The following is an 11306-nucleotide window of genomic DNA, read 5'->3' as shown; positions in this document are numbered from 1 at the left end:
TGTGACATTAACCATTTCACATACACTGTGACATTAACCATTTCACATACACTGTGATATTAATCATTTCACATACACTGCCATTAACCATTTCATATACACTGTGATATTAAACATTTCATATACACTGTGATATTAACCATTTCATATACACTGTGACATTAATCATTTCATACATACTGTGATATTAAACATTTCATATACACTGTCATTACCCATTTCACATACACTGTGATATTAACCATTTCATATACATTGTGATATTAACCATTTCATATACACTGTGACATTAACCATTTCATATACACTGTAACATTAACCATTTCATATACACTGCCATTAACCATTTCATTTCCACTGTAACATTAACCATTTCACATACACTGTGATATTAACCATTTCATATACACTGTGATATTAACCATTTCATATACACTGTGACATTAACCATTTCATACATACTGTGATATTAAACATTTCATATACACTGCCATTAACCATTTCATATACATTGTGATATTAACCATTTCATATACACTGTGATTTTAACTATTTCATATACACTGCCATTAACCATTTCACATACACTGTGATATTAACCATTTCATATACACTGTGACATTAACCATTTCATATACACTGTGATTTTAACCATTTCATATACACTGCCATTAACCATTTCATATACATTGTGATATTAACCATTTCATATACACTGCCATTAACCATTTCACATACACTGTGATATTAACCATTTCATATACACTGTGACATTAACCATTTCATATACACTGCCATTAACCATTTCATATACATTGTGATATTAACCATTTCATATACACTGCCATTAACCATTTCATATACACTGTGATATTAACCATTTCTGTTCCACTGTAACATTAACCATTTCACATACACTGTGATATTAACCATTTCATATACACCGTGATATTAACCATTTTATATATACTGTGATATTAAACATTTCATATACATTGTGATATTAACCATTTCACATACACAGTGATATGAACCATTTCATATATACTGTGATATTAACCATTTCATATACACTGTGACATTAACCATTTCATATACACTGCCATTAACCATTTCATGTACACTGCGACATTAACCATTTCATATACACTGTGATATTAACCATTTCATATACATTGTGATATTAACCATTTCATATACACTGTGATAATAACCATTTCATATACACTGTGATATTAACCATTTCATATACACTGTGACATTAACCATTTCATGTACACTGCGACATTAACCATTTCATATACACTGTGATAATAACCATTTCATATACACTGTGATATTAACCATTTCATATACACTGTGATATAACCATTTCATATACACTGTCATTAACCATTTCATATATACTGTGATATTAACCATTTCATGTACACTGCGACATTAACCATTTCATATACACTGTGACATTAACCATTTCATGTACACTGCGACATTAACCATTTCATATACACTGTGATAATAACCATTTCATATACACTGTGATATTAATCATTTCATATACACTGTGATATAACCATTTCATATACACTGTCATTAACCATTTCATATACACTGTGATAATAACCATTTCATATACACTGTGATATTAACCATTTCATATACACTGTGACATTAACCATTTCATGTACACTGCGACATTAACCATTTCATTTACACTGTGATATTAACCATTTCATATATACTGTGATATTAACCATTTCATATACATTGTGATATTAACCATTTCACATACACTGTGACATTAACCATTTCATATATACTGTGATATTAACCATTTCATATACATTGTGATATTAACCATTTCACATACACAGTGATATTAATCATTTCATATATACTGTGATATTAACCATTTCATATACACCATGTCATTAACCATTTCATATACACTGTGATAATAACCATTTCATATACACCGTGACATTAGCCATTTCATATGCACTGTGACTTTAACCATTTCATATACAACGTGACATTAAACCAATGCATCCAATGGGTTGCTAGCTTCGGTGTGCTAGTCGCTAGCCTTGGAAGCTAATGATCAGCCTAGCCAGTAGCCGATCAAATGGGTTGCTAGCTTTGGCATGCTAGTCGCTAGCCTTGGAAGCTAATGACCAGCCTAACCAGTAGCCGATCCAGTGGGTTGAGCACTATGTTAGACGCATGATTTGCCACCCTGGTCAAATGAATAGGCAGCTTCTCAGTTACCAGCGCTGGCTTATCATTGGCCAGATCAGTAGCTGGCTTCAGCAAGGATATAGCCTCCTTCGGCCTCTCAATAGTCTTAATTTTGTCCTTTATCCTGCGCCATATGCTGTTACTGTCAGAGATCACATTAAATCATGATTTACCATTCAGCCATTGTTTTTTGGGGGTCGGTGAAGAATAATACGCTCACTATATTGATGAATGAGACCTGTCTCTGTGTGTGTGTGTGTGTGTGTGTGTGTGCAGGTTATCAGCTGCTCCATTGACCTTGAACATTAACAGTGTTAGACTCACAATTATCTGCCTTATCTACACTGCTGTCTATACTGATTGTGCACTCTGTGTGTGTGTGTGTGTGTGTGTGTGTGTGTGTGTGTGTGTGTGTGTACCGTGAACAGTAAATGTTTTCATTCATAAAAGCACGGTCTTCTTCTTCTTCTTCTTCTTCTGGTTTATGTATTTTTAATTTAAAGTATCTTTGGGACAACTACTCTACCTTTTTTGATTCAGTACCTTTACCTACAATAATGTCATTTAAAAAATGTATTTAAAATGTTTAAGTGAGTACATTTGAATTCACTGAAAACAAAGACTGAATAAACAACACACATGTAGTAAAGACCCTGAGTGGATGTAAAGTGTGACTGTTTCAATATACAGTATATATATGTAATTTAAAGCTGCGTTAGCTTCTTTACTGAAGGCTCCAAATACAGCAGGAATCTTTCAGCACATGGTTTGAGCAGCAGCATGTCTCTTCCTGTGTGTCTGCTGCCCTCTCGTGGCTGCTTAGTGTTACTGCACACAACACAAAATAATATAGCACTCGCAGCACTTTATAACTGAAATGCTACAACACATAAGAGAACTAAACACATGTAATTGTACACTTGTACATGACAATGATGATGTAATATACTGTGACAACACCTTCAGGCTACAGCACAGACTTATTATCAACATAAATCTCAATAACAACCTATAATTACTCATTTTTGAGGTCAATTAATCATCAGTTATTTTTTTTATAAAAAGGACTCAGACAATTATCTTCAAACAAACATGGCTGACCAGGTCCAGGTCCATCTGACCTCTGTGATGAAGTCATGTGAGGGACTTTCACACTTCAGAACCATCTCACACCCTCTGACTCTGTTCACCTACGGAGACCACAGATCTGCAGACAGCACCCCCCACAGGCCAACGTTCCTGCAGCACCTGAACTCTTAAGGAAACAACACCAGGATCCTTTTTGTACATTTGTTCCCTGCTCTTCAAGATGTTTCTGATATTTCATCTTTTCTGGTCATGTATGTAGTTTGGCTTCCTGCACCACGTGTGATCTGTCACTGGGAGGCTCTCTGCACTTTCCTCCCCCATCACACATGACCTTGTTAGAGGTCTTGATCTGAAGCCAAGTCCTCCCAGCTGTAGTCTCCTCACATTCATCCTCTCTGTGTCCATCAGCTCTGCTCATTTCATCCACAGACATGTCTCCTGTATTAACAAGGATTATAAACTTTCTACTTACTATTCTTCATTTAATATTAATAATCATGAGACTGGTCTGTCACATCTCTTCATACAGTTGTGTTTGACAGACATCTAATCTGACCTGCAGCCTGTTCATACACCACAGAAAGGCTAAAGAGCTCTGTTACTCTCTGACAGACTCTGACTTGACCTTCAGAGACCAGCAGACAGGATGTTTCCTCTGTCAGCAGGTTTCTCTACAGGAAGCTGCAGGTGATGGAAGAAGACCTTCAGCTGACAGGAACACACGGACAGATCCCAGATCAGCACCTCCTCCTGCTTTAACCATCCAGCTTCTCTCTTTCTCTGACACCTTCTCCTCCTCTAACCCCCCATATCATCACCTCCTCCTCCTTCTCTAATGGTCTGGCTGCTCTCCTCCTCCACTCCTCCTCTGTGTGTGGCTCTGGTCCTCCATCCATCTCTCTCTCTGCAGGTCCATCAGAATTTCTCTTCAGACAGACACAATACTGTATAACAACATTTATGGTTGATTCCAGGTGCAGTATGTAATCAGTCAGGTTCATATAAAGGTTTAACTTGCTAGTTGTGGCTCAAGTAGAGGCCTGTATACATTAATGTTTATCATGTTGAGTGTAAGTAAAAGTAAAAAACAGATCTTCAGTGTTCAAACAAATGCCGGGCCTGAATGATCTCAGCAACAATAAGGAGAAGCAGCAGTGAGACACTTCTCTTTAGACTGAGAGAGGAGGAGAAATAAAGCTGAACTTCAGATTCTATCCACAGCATTACACACAGCAATCCAATATCATCAACGCCATCACCATCATCACCATCATCATCTTCAATCACCATCACCATCTCCACATCATCATAATCATCATCATCACCATCATCACCATCATCATCTTCAATCACCATCATCATCTCCACATCATCATAATCATCATCATCATCATCACCACCATTATCTTCATTATCATCACCATCACCACCACAATCATTATCACCATTATCATCACCATCACAATCATCACATCACCACCATCACCATCATCATCATCACCATCACCATCACCACCACAATCATTATCACCATTATCATCACCATCACCATGGTGAACAGAAATGCTTTCTGACCTTGAGCACAAACATCAGCAGAATAAGATGAGACAGTAAAAGTCAGATCTTTAACTCTCACATAAAGGTTTAACTACAATAGACTCATTTTTAAACTAATTACACCAGGACAGTCTGTGTAAACACCAGGTTTAAACACCAGGTTTACACAGATCAATACTTCATATCTAACATGTTTTGTATGAATGCATGTGTCATGTTACTGTACTAAGTAGACAACATGTTGTTCTTTTATTCTATTAAAGTGTTTATGTCTGATGCAGACACTAGAGGGCAGCACAGCTCTGATAGGATGATCAACATGAGCTGCACTGACAGACAGTTACTGTCATTTCACATCCTTCTGTTCAGACTTTTTTTAAGTGATTTAATTACATCATATTCTTTATCAAAAGCACTCCATCATATGAAACACCTTCTGATACATTATGATCAGTCTCAGTTTTACTTTCCAATCATCATAGACATTCAAACATTACACACAGATGATCAGATTCACAGAGGAGTGTTTGGACGTTACTTTATTAGATTACATTATTATAACACAACAACTTCTGTCCCTATAAGTAGGCTCAACTACACAGTAAAAGATCGAATGCATGGAAGGACAACAGTACATATTACACACAGCAAGTTTAATCTGATCCAGACTACATAGATTAATAACATACACAAACACAAGTCAAAGAAACAAATTAATGAAAGAGAAGGAGGAGACAAAGTGTGCAGCTGTGAGGAGCAAAGCTTCTCTCAGGACTCCGGCCTGACGTGCTCCTCCACAGAAACGTCAGGGTGACGCAGACCACAAGATCTTCACACAAACTCTACAAAAGACTGATGATGAAGCCTGTTTGCTTCAACATGAAGCTCATACCAGAATATTTTTACCTCAATATTGTATTATCTGTTGTGTGTGGATGTCTTTAAATGTTCTAAATGAACATGAGCTCATACAGAGGCACAGAGACTAGCAGCCTTCATTGAGGCACTGGTTGTAGGTAGGTTTCTGAATTTACAGACACCAGAGCACAACTGTATGTGTGATTCTTCAACTACTTTTTAGTGTCCTCACAGAAATAAGATAAACAAAAACACTTTCAACATTTTACATTTTTGATGTGCTTAGTTCACACTGAAGGAACATTAAAGAAAATAATGAAAGATGACTCATTATTTTCAGTATATAAAAAGTGTCCATTCACGTGTGTTTTTTTTTAATTTGAGTTATACTAAATATAAACTTAAAATACTAATGGCACATCAATCCCCATGCTAATGAAATATATATTCAGTTTTAAGATAAAATAGTATTGTATGTATTTGTCCCGTAGGGTCACTGTCATTTCCATCACACTTGACAAAATAAGGAAGGTGTTTTTTTAGGGTGCCTGTACTGAGTGACCACAGAAGTCATGTGACAGGGGGCACATGTTATATTTTGTATTTTGTGTACATTTAATGTTAGTTCTAACACTGACATAAGCAGGTGAATATGTCATGACATGACAAAATGTCATTTCCACAACAGTGATTTCCATCCCTATTTAAGTGTGATGGAAAAGACAGTGGATAACTGGACAGTAAAATCTCACTCAAGTTGAAGTCTTGCAGTAAAATCTCACTGTGAGTGGACCTGAAGAGGACAGTGGAAACTTCAGTCAGAGAAACAAAAATGTAAATGAGGCATATTTGATCAGAATATAATATGTCTCAACAAACATTTTAACTGTTCTCTCTGTAACACGTCTACACTCCTCTTCGGCCAAATACTGAAGGGATGCTTTAGGTAATGTTTTCAGATGCTCAGAATACAAATCTGAGTCTGGAAGTGGAAAAAGCAAAAACAAACAAACAAGGACTTTAAGTGGACTTAACTTAATTGCCCCAAAGGATTACATTGTAGCCATTACATCCTGTCTCTACAGCTGGCTGAAGTAAATCTACGAGTCATTGACACACCCTAACACTGGAACATTAAAATACTGAATTTCCCCTTCAGTTTATTCAAATTGTATGGCCTTTATTGGTAAAAACCTAATATTGTAAAAAGTAGTTTAAGTTAGATTAAATTAGATGTTAAACTCTCTCATTTCAAACTGATTCGTTATAGTTTCATTTTGTGATCTTCTGCTCTACGGTGGAATCAATGCGTCTTTGTTTACTTTCACTTGTGAACCTTTTGCTCGTCAGTTTCTGCACATAAAGAGCAGCAAAGGAGTATTTTTTATAACATCTTTTTTAATGAACATGGATTGTTTAGTTATAGATAACAAAGTACTATTTCAGAAGTGATGTTACTTTGTGTCAGGGATAATGAAAGACAAAACTGCTCAACACTGCTGTTTGCAAAATGTCATTTCCATCATCATCATGGGTAAAATGCATAAAAATCATAGTCACACTTATAGTATTGTGCTGTCGTTTGAAAGACTTTACACTATAAAAAGCAACATGCAGAATCTACTCAATAAAACTGAGGTAACAATTTGCACTTCATTTGATTGAGTACATTTAACCCTAACCCTGTGTTTTTAGTGAAGAGTACATCAGTTTAATACACTAAAATAAATTTGGTAAACTCAACATTTCTCATGAGATGACACAACTAATTGTTAAATAAAAATGATTAACTTGACACACAGAGACAAACATTTCACGCTCACATTCACACCTACGGTCAGAGTCACCAATGAACCTAACGAGCATGTCTTTGGACTGCGGGAGGAAGCCGGAGGACCCGGAGGGAACCCACACATGCACGGGAATTTTTGGGAATTGAAGATGCTCAAGCTCGTGTTCATTTACTTATTAATATTTAGGAGAGTCAGGCAGTGTAACCGCCAAGAGAGGGCAACTAATGTACATTTCCTCTCATATAGAGACACGGCGGCTACAGATCGTCTGGTATATCTAACTAATAAAAAAAATAAGTATAATTTACACAATTTGCATAGATTTTATTTACTACCCTACTGCCCTTTGCCTTTTATACAGTGTAGAAACAGACGTCTAAGCTGCTTTTCATCTAAAAAATGGAAAAATAAAATCGTGAAAATAAATATATTTATCGGCTAGGCACATCTGTGTGTGATACTTTGTTAAATGTTTTGTAAACACAAGATATGTTGATCATTTTGTTTTAAAACATTGTTTGTGGTGTGATGAAAATGATCATTTCCTCTGGTTGTTAAAATAAAATCTCTAAAATGACAAATTATTAAAAACAAAATCAGTGCAGCCACTATCAGGAAGTTTCAAACAGTAGTTGAAGAATCGCCCACAGAAACTTGTAGACTCTGCATATTCAGAGCATCAGTATAGCTCAGGATTCAGACCTGCTGGCAGCTGAGTGGTCGGCTTCCAGGGTGACATCATATCTGAATCATAGGGTAGCTCCTCCGGGCTTGAGCTCAGAGAAGACAATATTCTGGCCTTAGCCGAGACTCTGGCAGATGCTGAAGGATCCACCAGGAGACTGTCTTACCTGAGCTCTTCTCCTGAAGCTCCTCAGCAGCACTCTTTAGAAGAGTCAGGTCCCGTCTCACTCGGTAAGATCTCTGCTGGTGTCTCATAGAACTCCAGCAGAGTGTTGGTTTGTAGCAGACCACATGGAGCCCAAACACCGCTGAGTGAGAAGTCATGTGTGTACCATCATGAACAGACTGCACTTAACACTCTCAGGATCAAAGGTCAGTCCAAACAATTACGCTGAACCTTCCCTCGGGTCGAGCAATATGACGCACTTTGTCGTTTCCATAATATTGTATTTTCTTTAGTTTGTTGTCTCTTCTATAAACCGCTGACACAAACAGCTGATCCGACACTGTATGCTGCAGGCGTAGTAACACGGATGTGTTGCGGTCCACACAAAGTAGTACCAAATAAAGAGGCATTCTTACTTAAAAGTGAAACACAGTGAATTATTCAAATATAGCGTACAATCGATACCACTATTGATTTTTAGGATAGACATCCTTATAAGTGGATAAATTACATGTGAAAGTGACCCTATCTGCAGCGGTATATAGCCTAGCTTACATGCTGACACTGGTTTCTAAACACCCGGGCCGTGCTTACCGGCATCCACTGTATGTAGTACACTTACTATTGATAAGTATCTCACACAACCCTACTCTAAACAAACCCAACTATCCCTTTAAATGCAGCAGGTCAGGGGTCTCTGTGGGCACCCAACAGGCTGCATCAAGACAGAGGTCAATGTATTCAGCACTGTTTGGTCCTGAAGACACTGCTGAGACATCGTGAGAATTTAAGATCGTCATTCAAGGTTCCTCTGACGAGAGGAGCGGACCTGTTTTGTCAGGTAGCTTTAAACGCTATACAAAAGAGCTATGATCACCAGAGCTATGAGAACGTTCCTCTGGTCTGAAAGTGGCTCGTCTGAGACCTTTAGCCTGCACACGTTTAGCCTCTGGGGACCATGAATACCCAAAGTTAATGTCCCCATAGAAAAACACCACACAATGAGGCAGAAGTAATGTTCTAATGTTCATGTCGTTGGATTCAATTTAACCTCCCATCTGTGATCCCAGAGCCACACACACACAACAGATCACACACTTCACAACACCCTGAGTGGTGCTGCTCCGAGCAGTAAAAGAGGAAACGTCCAACAAACACTCCTGTACATTCATCTGGGTGTGTGTGTGTGTGTGTGTGTGTGTGTGTGTGTGTGTGCGTTTCTTTGTCTGCTGGTTCTGTTGGTCGTCTCATTGAAGTGTCCTTCACAAGCCTCTCAAAGCAAACACACATACACACAAACACACACACACACACACACACACACACAACAAACAGACAGAGACCTGCTGTGGCCCTCAGAGACGCCCAGAGAGGAGCAGCTGCTGTGTCCACACACACACACACACACACACAGTGTCTGTAATGGTTGGTAAACACTGACACAACCACACACACACTGGAGCTGTGTGATAGGAGCCTCCAGCTTTAAACAGGGCTGCTGTGAGTGACGGAGGAGGTGGAGGGTGATGGTGGAGGAGGTTGTTGATATGAATGAGCACATGAAAGTGCAGAGGGATGAATGAGTGATAACATTCATTCAGGGACACGTCAGTCATTCTCCTCTAACAGTACACACACATTTATATTAACATAATTTATAAACACAAACATATAAAGAGTTAAAAAGACTACACGTTTAAATGTATTTACATGTAGATTAGACTTTGTTTCCCATCATGCTTTGCTTTGCTATTTTTGCTCTAGTAACTTTCTTGCTGCACGGCTGCAAGCACACCACTGGAACATACGGAGGACTACACACGTTTCGATGGACTACATTATCATAGTTTGAGTTAGAATAAGGTGTCATCATTGTTTGTTGTTGTCCGGGGACACACAGGTCTGCTGCTGAAAGACAACACATTCACTGACGTTCACTGACAGGTGCACTGATCCTTTAAAAACCGCAGACTGTATAAAAAGATGGCTGACATGAAGCTCAAACCTCTCTATCGCCCCTTGCTGACTGGCTGCAGTATTGGTCATAAAGCCCGCCTCCTCCGTGTTAACAGATGGGACATGAGTCAAACTATAAAATCAAAATACACTTCAAATACATTTTTATCCAACATGGTTTCTGTCATTATAGTTAGTTCTTATCATGCTGATTTATGTCCAAGTGTTCATTTTCCTGACAAGTTTACTTTAATTAGTTATTTGATGCTATAAGGTGTGGCCTCATGATTGACAGCTCTGTTGACAAATGGGGCTCTTGCAGTGTTCTGTTCCCGAGTAGCGGAGTAGAGGAGGAACGGCGAGAGGAGACGTAACTAACACTAACACTACAGTCATTGAACTTTCCATAAGCGTGAATATCTGCTTCAGACCGACACAAGAAGCTGTTCTGCTGCAGACTGAGCCCACCTGAGGGCTCCAACACAGCAAGGACACCTGAGGGCTCCAACACAGCAAGGACACCTGAGGGCTCCAACACGGCAAGGACACCTGAGGGCTCCAACACATCAAGTCTGGTCTGATCTTACAGACAAAATGCTGAAGAGTTAATTTGAAATAAGTCACGTGTGTTCATATGTGGGAGAGATGCTGTTAAATGAAACATGGTGGAGGATGTTACTGTATGTGTGACTGCAGTGTTCCTGCTGCAGCTCAGAGAGGATCATGGGAAAAAAGAGAGAAGGTGATCAGAAAATAATACAGACCCTACAACCAATCAGACTGTCTCTCTGTTTACAGTATCTCACACACACACACACACACACAGACGTACAGTATGGTACAGCAGTTATCATGGGAGGATTAGCAGCAGCGTGGAGCACCTGCAGGTCTGAAAGCAAACTGATGAGCGTGACAGGATACTGTCCTCAGGCCATACACACACACACACACACACACAGAAGGTT

The sequence above is a fragment of the Semicossyphus pulcher genome, unplaced genomic scaffold (genome assembly GCF_022749685.1).
Source record: "Semicossyphus pulcher isolate SPU_LCO1_2020_fin unplaced genomic scaffold, fSemPul1.0.p SCAF_7, whole genome shotgun sequence".
Classification (NCBI taxonomy): domain Eukaryota; kingdom Metazoa; phylum Chordata; class Actinopteri; order Labriformes; family Labridae; genus Semicossyphus; species Semicossyphus pulcher.
The sequence above is the reverse complement of the archived record's forward strand: the minus strand, read 5'-3'. Positions refer to the sequence as shown.